The 17525-nt window shown below is 39.8% G+C and overlaps 1 pseudogene; it reads left to right on the top strand.

The window, feature by feature from the left end:
* LOC107538939 (chloride intracellular channel protein 1-like) overlaps positions 1 to 8223 on the top strand; it is a 68777-nt pseudogene extending 60554 nt beyond the window's left edge.
* The last annotated feature ends 9302 nt before the right edge of the window (positions 8224 to 17525 follow it).

The following is a 17525-nucleotide window of genomic DNA, read 5'->3' as shown; positions in this document are numbered from 1 at the left end:
TATTCTGAGGATGCAAGGCTGGTACAACATCCACAAATCAATAAATGTGATACATCACATAAACAAAACGAAGGTTAAAAATCATATGACCATATCAATAGATGCAGAAAAAGCATTCGACAAAATCCAGCACCCATTTCTGATAAAAACTCTCGGCAAAGTGGGAATAGAGGGATCATACCTCAACATAATAAAGGCCATATATGGCAGACCTACAGCCAACATCATATTCAATGGGAAAAAACTAAAACCATTTCCATTAAAAACAGGAACAAGACAGGGGTGTCCACTTTCACCACTCTTATTCAACATAGTACTGGAAGTCCTAGCCAGCCATCAGACAGGAAGAAAACATAAAAGGTATCCAAACTGGAAAGGAGGAAGTAAAACTGTTATTATTTGCAGATGACATGATATTGTACATAGAAAACCCTAAAGACTCCATCAAAGTACTACTAGATTTGATAAACAAATTTGGGAAGGTAGCTGGATACAAAAATCAACATCCAGAAGCCAATGGCATTCTTATACACCAACAATGAACTTACAGAGAGAGAAACTAAAAAAACAGTACCATTTACCATTGCAACTAAAAAAATAAGATACCTAGGAATAAAGGATTTAACCAAGGATGTAAAAGACCTGTACTCGGAAGACTACATGACACTGAAAAAAGAAATAGAGGAAGATTTAAACAAGTGGAAGAATATACCATGCTCATGGATTGGAAGAATTAATATCATTAAAATGTCCATACTACCCAAAGCAATTTATAAATTCAATGCAATCCCTTAAATACCAACAGCATATTTCACAGACCTAGAACAAACATTTCGAAAATTTATATGGAACCAAAAAAAGACCCCCAAATAGCTGCAGCCATCTTGAGAAAAAAGAACGGAGTGGGAGGGATCACATTACCGGATTTCAAACTGTACTACAAAGCCACTGTAATCAAAATGGCCTGGTATTGGTACAACAATAGGCATATAGATCAATGGAACAGAACAGAGACCCCAGAAATAGACCCACGCCATTATGGTCAGTTAACATTTGACAAAGGAGGCAAGAATACCCACTGGAGTAAGGACAGTCTCTTCAATAAGCGGTGCTGGGTAAATTGGACAGGTACATGCAAAAGAATGAAACTCGACCAACTTTCACCATACACAAAAATAAACTCAAAATGGATAAAAGACTTAAATGTAAGTCACAAATCCAGGAAGTAAACATAGGCAGGAAAGTCACAGACATCCCACGTAGTGGACTTTTCACCAATACATCTCCTAGGGCAAGAGAAACAAAAGAAAAAATAAACATATGGGACTACATCAAACTAAAAAGCTTCTGCACAGCAAAAGAAAACAGCCTCAAAATACAAAGGAACCCCACGGTCTGGGAAAACATATTTGCCAAGGCTGTATCTGATAAGGTGCTGATTTCCAAAGTGTACAAAGAACTCATATTACTCAGGAAGAGGAAGACAAACAACCCAATTAAGAAATGGGCAAAGACTTGAATAGACACTTCTCCAAAAAGGACATACAGATGGCCAAGAGACACATGAGAAAATGCTCAAGGTCTCAAATCATCAGAGAGATGCAAATTAAAACCGCAATGAGGTACCACTTCACACCTGTTAGAATGGCTCCATCAACAAATCAACAAACAACATGTGCTGGCGAGGGTGTGGATTAAGGGGAACCCTGGTACACTGCTGGTGGGAATGCAGAGTGGTGCAACCACTATGGAAAATAGTACGGAGTTTCCTCAAAAAATTAAAAATGGAGCTGTCTTTTGATCCAGTGATTCCACTCCTAGGAATGTATCCCAGGAATCCTGAAACATTAATTAGAAAGAACATATGCACCCTGATGTTCATAGCAGCACAGTTTATAATAGCTAAGATCTGGAAACAGTCCAAGTGCCCATCAGTAGATGAGTGGATAAAAATGCTGTGGGACATTTACACCATGGAATACTACGCAGCTGTAAAGAAGAAGAATCTCGCACCCTTTGGGACAGTATGGATGGACCTGGAGAAAATTATGCTAGGCAGAGAAAGACAAATATCACATGATCTCGCTTATACGTGGAATCTAAAGAACTTAATAAACTGAGGAACAGAATAGATTCAATGACATGGAAGCATAGATGAGACTGATGAATGTCAGAGGGATGGAGGAGGGCGGGTGGGTGGAGGGGGACAGAGTAACCAAAGAATTTATATGCATATATGCACAACCCAAGGACACGGACAATGGTGGGGAGAGGGACTGGGGAGGGGGAAGGGATGGGGTGGAATGGGTCATTGGGGAGAAAAAGGGACATCTGTAATATTTTAAACAAAAATAAAATTTAAAAAAAATAAAGCTATGGGACATTTACGCCATGGAATACTACGCAGCTGTAAAGAAGAAGAATCTCGTACCCTTGGGACAGTATGGATGGACCTAGAGAACATTATGCTAAGTGAAATAAGCCAGGCAGCAAAAGACAAACATCACATGATCTTGCTTATACGTGGAATCTAAAGAACTTAATAAACTGATAAACACAATAGATTCAATGACATGGAAGCATAGATCAGATTGACGAATGTCACAGGGATGGAGGAGGGCAGGTGGGTGAAGAGGGAGAAAGTAACTAAAGAATTTATATGCATATATGTACAACCCAAGGACATGGACAATGGTGGGGAGAGGGACTGTGGAGAGGGCTGGGATGGGGTGGAATTGGTCATTAGGGAGAAAAAGGGACATCTGTAATATTTTAAACAAAAATAAAATTTAAAAAAATTAAAAATAAATTAGAAGAAATAAACAGCAGATTAGGGCGAGCTAAGGATTAGATCAGTGAATTAGAAGACATTGATGTGAGAGAGAAACATCAATCAGCTGCTTCCTGTACACTCCCTGCTGGGGATTGAGCCCGAAACCCAGTCATGTGCCCTGACCAGGAATTGAACCTCCATCTCCTGGATCATAGGTTGACACTCAACCACTGAGCCATGCCAGCTGGGCCATAATTTTACTTTTCACAATTAATACTTTATTCACAAAGAGCAAGCTCTTTCCAGTATGCTGTACTGTCTCGTATAAAAAGACATAGGGACAATTTTTAGTAAGTGCTCATCTGTACCTTGAACTTACCTCTATTAGTTTTGCATCCATGCTATTACAATTCATATGACCAATTCCTTTCCTAAACAGTTAAATCTTTCAAAGTCTGGCACAGTGTTCTTCTTACTATCCTTCCAACCCCAGCATTTCATTCATTAATAAACACTGTTGTATCAACCTCACCTTTTTTATATGTCTATAGAAAAGTAGACTGATACAAAAACCATAATGTCAAACAAACTTTGATTCCAGTCCCAGATATGCCATTTATAAACTCTGGGATTGTGACCAAATTAAAGCTTTCCTCTGTCTCAGAGAAGAGTTGACAATATGAAAAAAAATAAAGGAAATGAGAGTAAAATAGTATATGAAAAGCAGTCAATGACGTTAAGTTTAAAGAAGGAAACTTACATTAATACCTGGGACACCAGTGTCAAATAGCCAACATTTGTTCTGTGACACCGGAGGTTAAAATGACCTCCAGTGCATGTCTGCCTGGCTCACATCACAACAGCACCATTTATCTCCTGTGCAAAACTGGGAGAGAATCAGAGAGACTGTGCTCAGGATTAAGCCACTCTATCTCTAAGAGGCCAGTTCCTTACTCTATAAAATTGGGGTAACAAAAGTTCCAGGCCCAGAGGATTAAATCAGTTGAATGACCAGAAATAGTTGGAATAATGTTTGACATATAATCGCTTATGATTACCAAATGCTGGAATGAGTATTGGATGTTTGGGTGTTCTAAGTGCATTAGAACCCAGGCAAAGACAATGTCAAGACCTTTAGTCTCCCCAGAGGTAAACCCTTCCACACTCATTTCCTTGTATTTTATTTTAGGAAAATTTGTGAAATATACAGGTAAGTTCATTTTTCTATTCTTTAATTCAAGGAAGAGATCTTAGCTGAAGATATAAATTTGGAATTTGTCAACAGACAAATGATATTTAAACCCCTGAGACCAAGATGAGAACATCTAGGAGCTTAGTATAAATAGAAAAGAGGATGGGGCCCTGTGGCTTTCCAACATTTAGAAAGAGAACTCAAAGAACAAACATCAAAGCAAACCAGAAGAAACCAGTAGGGGAGGAGAGTGGTACCTCAGAGCCAAGGGAGGGAATGATGGGAGAGAGGGTGTGATGGACTTCCAAGAGCCACAGTAGGTGAGAAAGGAGTGATGCCAGAGCCCTGGGACCCCTCTTCACAGATACACCTTCTCTCCCATATCTACAATCCTATTAATTAGTGGGGAATTTTAAAAATCGCTGCCAAATAAAAAAATAAATAAATACAGCCAAACATTGAAACCCTGTATCTTTTCTCTACTTATCTACAGTACTAGTTAGGCATGAACACTTTGAGGATCTTAGAAAATTACATATTGAAACAACTCATAGAACAATAATTTTAGTCTTAATCTCTTACCATTCAAATCACACTGTTTATTTCTTTATTTTAGGGGCTGGCACAAAAAAACCCAGTAAGTTCAATTTCTGTTTCTCAGTTTGAGTGATTCATGGATACCTCAGTGCATAAAGATATTCTGTTTAGAAAGTCTTATTATTCTTATTTCTCATTCATAGTTACTCTGTTCATCTGAGTTTTGAAAGCTACTAACTGGAAAGTTGGAGGGACTGGTTAAGTAAGAGGATGACTATCATGTAACTAAAATATTTTTTTAAAAGATTGGGGTAAATCTAGAGAAAAAATCTAAATTCAGAAAAAGGAGGAAGATAAAAGACATGGATCAAAAAATAAAATAAAACACTGTATTAGCTTGCATTTTCCTAAATGCTTTTAGTCTTCTCTGTGCCCTGTATGAGAAAGCAAAAGTGTATAAATCAATTTACCGGCCTCCAGAAAGTTACTTCAAACAGAAAAGTGAAGTCCCTAGTTTCAATTGTTGATTTGTGAGTGTGCTTTGTAAAAGGCCCACAGCATCTAAAACCCGTGGGCTTCAATCTTCCCAGGGAGCACACAGCCAAAGCTACCAACTGTTGTTCTCCCAGAAAATGACAAAGGCCCATAAATAGTAAGGTAGGAAAGTACACTGCAGATCATCTTGGCAAGACTCCAGTCCAAAAGAGATAATGGCTACACTCATTATGAGGTTGAATAAGGTGATCTTGATCCATAAAATGCTTTCTTTCTGGCAGTACCACCAGTACTACATAGAAATACCCTTGTTCATTTGTCAATTTGAGTGTCATTTGATTTACTGAAGAATACAGAAATTCCTTTAAAATCCTAAAATAGGTATTTTTACTGCTGAACAGGCAGGATTTTAATAACCTATGTTTCTTGAATTCTCGAGCTCCTTTAATTCCATATTATTGCCTTGACTGCTGATAAATATGAAAAGATCTAAATGTAATTGGTTATAACACAGAAAAAGTTCAGGATTAAAATTTTCTGGGATTAGTTATAACAACTTAAGAAAAGGAGAGACAACAAGATGGTGGTGTAGGTAACAGCGGTACCCACCGCCTCCCACAACCACATCAAAATTACAACTAAAATACAGAACCACCATCATTTAGAACCTCCTGAAATCTAGTTGAACAGAAGTCCTACAACAAGGGAACTGAAGAAGCCTCATAAAGACTGGTAAAAGGGGTGGAGATGTGGGGCAGACCAAGACTGAATCCCGGAGACACAGTTGCAGTCACACACCTAATGCTGCAGTTTAAAACCAGGAGGAATGAAGGGGTATCTCAGTCTGTGGAGGTTTCCCAGAGGAACAAGGGGTCTCAGCCCCACGTCAGGACCCCAGCCCAGGGCTCCAGTGTGGGAAGAGATGTTCCCATAACTTTGGACTGTAAAAATCAGCAAGGATTGTGAATGAGTGACTCAAAGGCTGAAAGAGTACCAGGCAGATCCTCTTAAAGGGCCAGGGCACAGGCTTACTCAGACTCACTCCCTCTGAGCTCCAGCACTGGGAAGCACCTTAAAAGGAAACTGGGCCATTCAGGAAGGAACTAACTTGCCTGGAATAAGGGCAAGAGCTGGAGGGACAGCTTTCTCATAGACAGAAGAGCTGATAGAGGCCATTGCTCCTTTGGAGAGCCCTCTGTCAGCAGGCAGACACTATATTTGAATCTCCAGCACCTGACTCACACCTTTGGCCCCACCCCGGTGATTCCTGGAGAGCCCACCCTTTCCTGCTTGCAAGCTCATCCAAGCCATTTCCAGTGGTTTTTCTATGCAAGTGGCCTCTTTAGTCTCATGCTTAGGACTTTCCTAAAATCTCTCAAACAAGCAGCAGCTGGCCTTAGCATACCCCATACCTCTTAATAAGTGGCCCCAGGCCTGGCACTAGTGTCAGCCTGCATTGGTTTATAGCTTGGCCTCTCCTGGACACCTCCAAGGCCAGCACAAGAGGCAGTCATCTACGGTTTATTGTGTAACTCTTGCTGGGTAGCCCTGGGCAAGGGACAGGCAGAGGCTGATTTTGCACCTCCCAGAAGGCCCCAGAGACAGTGCACCTAGTGGTCAGCTTTGACCACACTGGATTACAACCCTACCACATCCATGAGTGACACACTCAAAGGGCGGATTCAGTGAACACCAAAGTTCTACTGAAGTAAGTCGTGCTCCATAGGGGTGTCTCCAGCACAGCAGCTCTTTGGCTGTAGCTGCAGCTGGTCCTCACAGCTGACTGGCCTGGAGGTCAATTCCTCCTAGAGACACAAGTAGCAACAAAGAATCAACTACAACAGGACAATGCACACAGGCCATACAGGGGAGCACCTAGAAGCCCCATCTCAGGTTACTGTAGGCCCACCAGGGCCTACAGGACACCTACTACACAAAGCCACTCTACAAATTCCAGGAGACATAACAAGTCTTCCTAATACAAGAAACAAACACCAGGAAGCAGCCAGAATGCGGAGGTAAAGAAACATGTCACAAAGGAAAGAACAGGAGAAACCTCCAGAAAAGGAACTAAATGAAATGGAGTCAAGCAAGCTAACAGACACAGAGTTCAGAATAATGGTTATAAAGCTGCTCAAGGATCTTAGTAAGACTGTTAAGGAAACAAGTGAGATCATCAATGACATAATAAAGTACCAATCAGAAATGAAGGCTACACTAACTGAAAGGAAGAATAACTTACAGGGAATCAACAGTAGAGTGAGGATGCTGAGAATTAAATCAGCAATTTGGGACATGAGGAAATAAAAAACACCCAACAAGAAGAGCAAAAAGAAAAAAGAATCTAGAAATATGAAGATAGTGTAAGGGATTTCTGGGACAACTTCAAGCAGTCCAACACTTGCATTATTGGGGTCCCAGAGGGAGAAGAAAGACAGCAAGAAATTGAAAACCTATTTGAAAAAATGACAGAAAACTTCTCCTACCTGGTGAGGGAGATAGACTTACAAGTCCAGGAAGCACAGAGAGTCCCAAACAAGAGGAATCCGAAGAAGCTCACAGCAAGACACATCATAATTAAAATGCCAAAGGTTAGGTCCCTGTCACAACCATGGCTGAAGAGCAACCGCAGGTCGAATTGTTTGTGAAAGCAAACTGAGATGTTACAGAAGCTGTGCCCAGGAGGGCAGCTCCCTTTTCTGCTGTGTGGCACCAAAGTGCATACAGACACCAACAAGATTGAAGAATTTCTGGAGGCAGTGTTGTGCCCTCCCAGGTACCCCAAGCTGGCAGCTTTGAACCCAGAATCAAACACAACTGGCCTGAACATATTTGCGAAATTTTCTGCCTACATCAAGAACTCAAACCCAGCACTCAAAGACAACCTGGAGAAGGGTCTCCTGAAAGCCCTGAAAGTTTTAGACAATTACTTGACATCTCCCCTCCCAGAAGAAGTGCATGAGACCAGTGCTGAGGATGAGAGCATCTCGCAGAAGAAGTTTCTGAATGGAAATGAGCTCACTCTGGTTGACTGCAACCTGTTACCAAAGCTTCATATAGTATAGGTAGTGTGTAAGAAGTACCATGGATCCTCCATCCCTGAGATGTTTCAGCGGGTGCATCGGTACTTGTGCAATGCCTATCGTGTGAAGAGTTCACCTCTATCTGTCCAGATAATGAGGAGCTCAAGCTGGCCTATGAGCAAGTGGCCAAAGCCCTCAAATAAGCCCCTCCCGGGGCTTCCTCATCCCTCCTCCATTTTTCCCCACAAAGGTCCACAGGTAGTTTCCACTTGGATACCCAGTAGACACATTCCAAAATGTCCAGTGGGAAGTGAATTCTGGAGCACTTGTGCAGGACTGCCTTGAGGATGAAGGGAAGGAACGGGGGATCTGGGTGAGTTTTTATTGTGGGGTGGGACAGGATTGGTAAGACAATATATTTCAGTAATAAAACACAGAATTTAAAAAAAAAAAAAAAAAAAAGCCAAAGGTTAAAGACAAAGAGAGACTCTGAAAAGCAGCAAGAGAAAAGCAATTAGTTACCTACAAGGGAGCACCCATATGACTGTCAGCCAATTTCTCAACAGAAACGTGTTGGGTCTGACAAGAAATATTCAAAGCGATGAAAAGCAAGAACCTACAACCAAGATGACTCTACCCAGAAAAGCTATCATTTAGAATTGAAGGTCAGATAAAGAGCTTCTCAGACAAGGAAAATCTAAAGGAGTTCATCACCACCAGACCAGCACTACAGGAAATGTTGAAGGGTCTTCTTTAAGAAGAAGCTAATGAACAAAAGAATCTGACAAACAAAATAGACCCAGAGACACTGAAGCATGCAACAGACGGTCGCATCTCAAAGGGAAGAGGGAAGTGGGGTGGGGGTGGGAAGAGATTAAGCAAAGAAGTTATATGCATATATGCATAACCCACGGATACAGTCAATAACGGAGTAAGGCCTGGGGAGGGGGTGGGAGCAAAGTGGAGGGGGTCAATTGGGAGGAAAAATGGAACACCTGTAATACTTTCAACAATAAAGATAATTTTTAAAAATAATAATAATAGATAATAGATTAATTAAATAATAAATTTTATAAAGCTGGGAGGAAAAAGAAAAAATATAAGTTTTCAGCCTAATTGGTTATACGGATGAGAAAGAAGGTATAAGAATGCAGAGAGAATAACAAAAGAAGTGCACACATTAGTTGAAATGTTGGAACTAAGAGAACTCTAGCTCCTGCTACTCAGAAAAGGGATGGAAAGGGGGCTCATTTCCTTCCCAAATAATGGAGGGCTTGATTTACAATTTATTTATTGCCTTCCCAATGAAGGGGTTCAATGTCTTCCATTGAAAGGAATGCAGCTTCCAATCTCAAGGGGGAACGTAATTTGTTTCTTTTTTATTACATTTAGGAACAGCTGAATGTTACATTTAGTAACAAAAGTTACTTTCAAGTTCCAAATTCTGCTTTCCTTTAGGTTTCCACAGTGGCTGGGAGGTTGTCCCTCAGACTGGCAGTTCCCATTCCCAGCTACGTTAATATTAGTAAAGCCCCTCCTTCCTTACCTCAGCACTTGTGATTAATGATCTTGAGAGCAGTCTAGCCCATAGTGTAGATAGAGAAGAACATTATCTTGATCAGTAATAACAATGAAACTCAAAATTTACAAGAATAATGTACAAACACTAAAGAAGGCATCAAGAGACTTAAAGATTAAAGAGGAAAGAAAAAATTACTAATGGCCCCAGATAAGAAGGTCTCAGAGGAGGCACCTGGAAACTGTATCAGCCCATGAACCCCACTCTCCACTCTAAGGAGGCATCCGAATCACCAGCTAGGAATGCAGATTTGTGTGTGAGCATGGTGGGACGTAGTTGTGGGCCTGAGTCCTTGACTGAACGCCCTGCAGAGAGTGCACAAGACTTTCCTATGTCATTTTAGTTTTTGATGTTCAAAAATGCCTGTTAAGACCCATCAGTAAGTTCTTAATTTTTCTCCGTTTTGGTGAATTTCAGTGTGCTAAACAGTCTTGGGAACCTTCCACAAAGAACCTATGTTCAATTCAGGCTCAGTAAGTCCTGAGACAGATGTCTTTCTCTTTTTTTTTCCATATTACACAAAATCCCCTGATTTTAACGAAAAATTTTTGAAAAGCAAAATGTTTAATCACTCCTCAAAAAAGCAAAACAAAAGAAAAATGCCTGCTGGAGTTTGATTTAATAGTTTATCAATCAAAATGTTAAACATCCCAAAATAAGCAGGAGGAAGGAGGTGAAACTGATGACATGAAAGAAAAGGAGTAAGATTTAGGGCACTCATTTTAAAGTGAAGTAACTTTTAATGATCCATGAAGGTTTTCAAACTCCCATTAAGAAATTAAGAGAAAGGGAGTTGTAGGGGAGGAGTGGTGACCTCCTTCCAGCCACTTAAAGGTCTTCCTGAACTGGGTGAAATACCACAGTGCATGTCAGGGAGGATTCGGTGGCCCTGTGATCCACACCAGTCATGGTCTTTAGAAAAGACCATCAACACTAAATATTTTCACCATGTATCAGGAAAGGAAAACAGATTAAAGAATATATGTCTTTTTTAATATCTGTGGGTACTCTGAATAATTTTTTCTACTGACTTACTGTAAAATGCTTTGGTCTTGCAGTGTATGAAAAGCTATCATTGTCAGTTAGCAAAAGTTTGGTGTTCAAATTCTTCTCTCCTGATGGGTTACTGAAGATCTTTCAGAAAGTATAACCAACGCTAATGGACTGGAAAATAGATAGAATATCCCAGTAACTCTAAAAACAGCTTTGCAGCACACAGTGCATAACCACTTGGGAATGTCTACTTATGCATCTTTGAGAGAGTTCTCTAAGACATAATGAAAGTAAAGGGATCACTGGCTTACAGAACTGGCACCTACTTAGTTTCACTACAGGATAACTTTTAAATCAATCCAATTTACATCCCTACAACCTACAGGGAAAGTACCCTTTGCCCAAACCCTCAGAACTTGGTATTCTCCAAGTGTTACCACTCTGTTGAGCATAAAAAATATAGTTGCGCCCAGCCAGGCATGGCTCAGTGGTTGAGCATTGACTAGGATCCAGGCGATCGGGGTTAGATTCCCAGTCAGGGCACATGCCCGGGTTGCGGGCTTGATCCTCAGTCGGGGGCATGCAGGAGGCAGCCAATCAATGACTCTCTCATCATTGATGTTTCTCTCTCTCTCTCTCTCCCTCTCCTTTCCTCTCTCTGAAATCAATAAAGATATATTTATATATATATATATATATATATATATATATATATATATATATACACACACACATATATATGTATATATATAGTTGACCAAAAATCCACGTATAAGTTTAGACTCCCCAAAAACTTAACTACTGTTGACCTGGAAGCCTTATCAATAACATAAACAGTCAACACATATTTTGTATATTATATGTGTAGTATTACTTGGCATGTTGAACTCCTAAATGTTTGTACAGTTAGGTCTCCCTACTACAGTGCAAAAACTGACTTTCTTTTCTATTGCCTTTCATTCCAAATAACAAAAATCAACCAATAAACTTTAAGATTGCCAAAAGAGTTTCTTTAAAACTGGTATTTTTTAAAGAAAATAAAAAGAAAGCTCAGGAAAGATGAACATTGACATTGCTCACACTTCAGTGTTTTAATCATTGGAGGGCTAAGGAGTGAACGTGGCTAGAGGAGCAAAGCAGGAGAGCAGGAAACAAGGGCACGGAAAAGACTGAAGCACCAAAGGTGTCAACTTTAAATGATTCTTACTCTGCCAAGTGGTGAAAGGTTTCCAAGTCCTACTGAGATAGGAAGAAACTTCAATGTGTACCTATGAACTTAGTGACAATCAGACTGAGCCCAAGAAGTGGTGACCTGGAATGGGATGACCTTCCCTTTGACAGAGAGTCACAAGCATGGGCTTCTCACTCGGTGGACAGTCTCCAGAGGGGTCACACAGCAGTTAGTGGCTGCACCACGAACCCCTAAGCTGTCTCCCAGTCCAGACACAATATCTTCCTCATAAAAGAGTCCCTTTTCTGGTGTTAAAACATCAAAGCACTTGATGCAGCACTTCAATGTGTGTTGGGTATTATTTTAAAAGGCCCTTGGGTAAAGATTAAGAATGGGGAAATGTACACACAAAAGACTGACACAAATTATTTGCTTGTATTTGTATTTCAGCAAAAGCAGCTCCACTTTTAAGTAAGTTCATTATCATTTTTTAATTTCTATAAATACTGTACTAATACAGGCTGGAGGACTTTTATTCAACTGACAGTTTTCCTTTTCAATGGCACAAAAGCTAACATTTTACCCAATCGCTGATAATGGTCTTAAAATTCAATCTTACAGAATAAGCTGAGGAGGACTTTGTTAAGTCAGCTGACTTTCCAATATAAGAAAGATTCCCCTGGGAAAAGGTACATAGCAAGAAAGTTTTAGTGAAATAAATTGGAAGCAAGGAAAAGAAGACAGCCAGAGAAATAAAGAGGCAGAAAGCAAGAAAGGAATCATGAAAAGTAGACTGTGAACACGACCTCTAAACTCTAAATGTAGCGCCCTAATATATTATTGGAAAACTAGACCATAGATGGGGAAGTAAATTTTTAAATTGAGCAATCACATTATTTCCCCCAGGATTTCCAAATTACTGTTACCATCAAAGAGGAGTAAGAAAGCAGGGAGAGGAAAACATAAGAGGCAAAGCAAGGCTGACACCAAGTGAGCTCTGACCAGGTCCTGAAGTACTTCTGCCATGAGCATCTGGGAGAAAAGGAGAGAGGGTGGCGCTCTCATCTGAGGGAGACTAGCCCCTGCCCTGGAGAGCTATTAGTGGTAACATTCTCCAAACAGCAGGGGTGGGCGTGAGGGGCTGGGATTTGTTTCTTTGTCTTTCTTTTATACAAGAAAATCCAACATACCAAAGTCAGCTATTCTCAGCCTCCAATTTTTTGTTTCCTTTACCTTTTGCAGAGACTGGAATGTTAGTCTCTCTCTGGCATTTTAGTTTCCAGCCAAGTTCATATTATTCAGTCCCTTTCTTTCTTTATGTCACAGAATCCATTGTTGATTTTGAGGAAAATATAAACTATATTGGGATCAGAGGGAACCATTAGGTCAGTCACATATACAAGGTCCACATCAAATAAAGAGCAACACTTAAAAGGTGTGCAAAAACTTAAAAGGTTAAATGAATTAGTAGGAAAAGAAGAAAGAAGAAATGAATACAAATATTTAATGTTGAAATTTATCATGAACACTCTCGAACCTCTGTGTGTGTGTGTGTGTGTGTGTGTGTGTGTGTGTGTGTGTGTGTGTGTGTAAAAGTAAAAAGACAGAGAGGATGTCACCTACCAAAATTCCTGTCTTTATCTTTGCACCAAATCCCTGAAGTCCCAGACAACACCGAAGTCAACCACCCAGCCCACGTCATTTCACAAGCCCAGAGAGATGTCTCCACAATTCACACCCACAGCCACTCCTACTTTCATTCCACTTGCTGTGCAGAATGCACCACCTTACGCATTCTCCAGCTATAAAGGAAAGTGCCCTTCACCCCACAGCCTTCACACATCGGCTTGCTCTGTTGCGTAGACAGCCGCTATCACACTCTCAGGTGACTGCTGATGTTTTGCTTGGGTTTTTCACTTCCTTAAAAATCATCAGTGATCTTTGGGAATGCTTCAGGTGTATAACAGGTTGAAGTATAGGACTCTGGTGGTCAGAAGGGGAAAGAGCAGGTGCAGAAACAAACCTCGCTAACTTCTGCCATTGGATGGTACTTCCTCCTGCCTGCCTGTTTTAATTTTCATTTCCCTGAGTTTGCTGAGGTTGAGTACTACTCTGAACATGCCTGGTAGCCATTCAGGCCTTCCCTTTCATGAGGAACCCCATCACATCCTCTGACTGTTTTCTTATTACATTTCTGGCCCCTCTCTTATTGGTTTTCAGGCATTCTTTATGGATTCCAGTTATTAGTTTTGTGTGATTTTAACACATTGAAAATACCTTTTCCTATTCAATCATGTGTCCCTGAACTTTCCTCAGGGTGTATTTTCTTGAACAAAAATCCTGAGATCAAATAAATTACTTTTTTTCATAACACTGTTTCTGCTTTGAAAGTTTTAAGAAAGCTTCAAGACCGTAAAGAGGTTCCGCACTTTGTTCCCTTTGCTTCAGTTTCACCTTTCATGTCTTGCCTTTAACCCATATATTCATCTTCTTCCCACTACAACATGCCTCAGAAGGCATTTTTCCACTGAACCAGCCTCTTTCTTGAGTGGCCTTAACACATCCTAAATGGGGTCCTCTTCAGTGCTCCTCCAGTACCTTTCTCACCCTTTAACAGAGTACTTATCACACTGCTATAATTATTTGTTAACACAACTACCAATTTCAACTGTATGGCACTGTCAAGTCCCTTAAGGGCAAGCTCAGTGTCCTCTACTCTCTCTTCAGTATCAAAGATGGTACCTGGAACTTGGCTGGCACTTACTATAATATTTGTTCAATGGAAGAGGCTGGGCATTCTGTTTTCCTACTTCTAATTAGTTTGAAAAGAGACAGAACCCAGGAGGCAGGACTTAGAATCAAACAAACCTGGATTCCAGTCCTGGATCTGGCATTAATTAGGCCTTTGACTGGTTCCTAATTAATAAGGACTGGGTCTAAGTTAAGAATTTTCTGGCCCCACAGAAGGGCAAAAAAAGTATTTCAAAAATAAAAATAAGGGGAAAGTGTGACTTTTAAACATCTAGAAAATCAACTACTTTAAAAGAGAAAGAGCAGCTATACTAAAGAAACCATGCAGCTACCATGGCGCTCTGGGAGGCAGCCCAGCATGCTAGAAGGCGCGCTCTCAAAGGCATGGCTGCTTCAGCCCAAATTAACAGCTGTGTGACTTCGGGCAGCTTACTTACCCTGCCTGGATACAGTTTCTATCTATGAATTGAGAAGAATAAGAGGATTGTCATGAACATCAAATTGGCCACTGACTTAGAATAATACCTAGCAAGTAGTAAGTAATCAATAATATTAACTATTATGAATAAGCACCCTGTATTTGTTAAAGGCCAAAATTTTGTCTCCTCCAAAGCATGCATTTCTGCTAAATTTAGAAAGAGCTGAAAAAAGGTGGAATTAACTCTTTGTTATATGGATTGTATTTGCTAATACCGGCTTCTATGATGCCCAGTTTATAAATATCGATGTTTTATTTCTCTTTCTGCCTTTTCCCTCATGCTAAGATTTTTTTTAATTAGTAAGAAATTTTAACAATGACTAACATAAAACTAATAAACACAGCCAAATGTTAAAGCAATATTTCTTTACCTACTTGGACACAGCAGCAGGAATGGAAGCTGTGGAGCACTAAGGAATTAGATATTAAAGCTCAGCTTGAAAAAAACAAGTGGAGAGACCACTGGTCTCCTACTAATCAGCCACACTCATCTATTTGTTTCTGTATTTTAGGAATCTTCAAGAAACCTACTAGTAAGTTATTTTCTTGTATTTTAATCTGAACATTTTAGGAGACACAAGTGCATGATGATCATTATAATATCACCTTGCAAAGCATAATATCTTATATCCCATTCTAGATTCCCTATCCATTATCAAAACATTTTAGATTGTGACAGTTTTTAATAGAGTTTCAACACTGGTTAATCAAAAGAAACACACATACCTGAAAAATGAAAACTTGCCTCACTCCAGGTTGAAATCTGTATGAAGGAGAGTACAATTTGAGAGCCAAGAAAAGAGGTATTCTTTCTCCAGTTGAAACGCTTCAATAATTTCACACTTTCTTAAAAGCTTTTCCACCTCTGCCTGCACTAGATGGAAACATAATGGCACCCAAAAGATTTTATCAACTCGTACAGAGGTTTCAGCAGATGCCCAAAACAAAGACCACTAAAATCTACAACATGGCTCAAGTATTAAAATGAGCTTTCACTCTAGTTTCACCTTCTGTCTTCTGAGGCATCCTGCAGGAAGTGCAAAAATAATAACTTTTATGTTAATTCAGTAGAACTACTACAGTATGTCTGATGCCATCCATGTCCTAGACAAATCTTGTTTTTTTCCTTGTCTCGTCTTTGTATCTGAAAAGGTCCTGAACACCCACCCATAAGTCTGTTCGTTTTCTGAATTAAGCGCATTGATTACTAAATGATATCAGAGAAATTCTCTTAATCATCAAATTTCATGTAAATACCAAACCACTTAATCCTGAATTCAAAGTCAAGTGAACAAAAGTGAAATGAAGATGGAAGTGAAAGGATGAGGAGTTTTCTGGGCTCCTCAGTGGTTTTTACCCATTGCAAAAGATGAAGCATATAAATTAAATAGTCCCCGGAGAGAAAATTTACCCCTTTTTTCCACAAAAGAGCATGAAATCATCAAATTCAGAAGAAAAATGTATGATTACTAAGATAAGTGGGATTTAGTTCATTGGAAATCTCATATATCTGTGTTGTCCTTATAGATCAACAAACAGATTTACTTAATGAACATGAACACTGAAATCACACAAGAAAAAAATTCAAGAATAGACATTAATCCTTCAGTAAATGGAAATTATAACCTCAATAATTTATAATTTAGTGCCTATTAAATGAGTTATACTAAAAATGTTACAAGGGTAGTAAAGAGACAAATACATTTTTCCAGTAAGCTACACATTGGACATGGCCAAAGAAAATAACACAAAACAAAAGAAATTTTAGCAAGCTATGTGCAACTGTGTTAAATGTTTTAACCATAATTTTGAGAAAATCCCAAATAGCTCATTAAAGCTAGTCTATGAATAAGATAAAGTATTATATTTTAATAATGGATAACAATTGTTTTTCTGTAAATTAAGATTTGCTGACTCAGTGAGTGAGTCACTTGTTTGGCTTTTTTTTTTTTTTTAATTATTGAATCCTTTAATCTAAAAACGAGTCTGGGTAGGCACAACCGCTGAGGCCCGATCCCTTCGGAGTAGGGTCTTCTGCCTGGATCAGAGCCTGGGAATCCAGGCCCAATGGCCCTTGCCCTGACCTCTCCCAGCACCGGGGCTGACAAAATGACCACAGAGAAGTAGATGCCCAAATGCAAAGTGATGAAACAGCCAATTTGTCATAAAGAAAAATGCATCTGTGGGTTTTCAACCAGATTAGAACAAAACTGTATCTGTTTTTCTCAGAAAAGAATTCCACATGGTTTTTTTAAACATGGCCTTTATTGATTCCAAGATGGCGGGCGGATTGAGTGGAAGATGCACAGACACTCTACCAGGACCAAACTGGAATTACAACTGAAATATGGAAAAAACATCCTGAATAATCAACTGAAGAGTAGCTGGAGAGCATCCTTATAACCAAGGATGTAAAATGGAGACCACATAGAGACTGGTAGGAAGTGCAGAGGTGAGAGAGGGCTGGCTGGGCTCCCACAGGCAGCAGCTGAAGGTCCAGAGGGAGATCTCAGCTGCCGGGGGTTCCCACTGA

Source organism: Miniopterus natalensis, chromosome 5, assembly GCF_054644295.1.
Source record: "Miniopterus natalensis isolate mMinNat1 chromosome 5, mMinNat1.hap1, whole genome shotgun sequence".
Taxonomy (NCBI): Eukaryota; Metazoa; Chordata; class Mammalia; order Chiroptera; family Miniopteridae; genus Miniopterus; species Miniopterus natalensis.
This window is presented reverse-complemented; position numbering and strand designations above follow the sequence as displayed.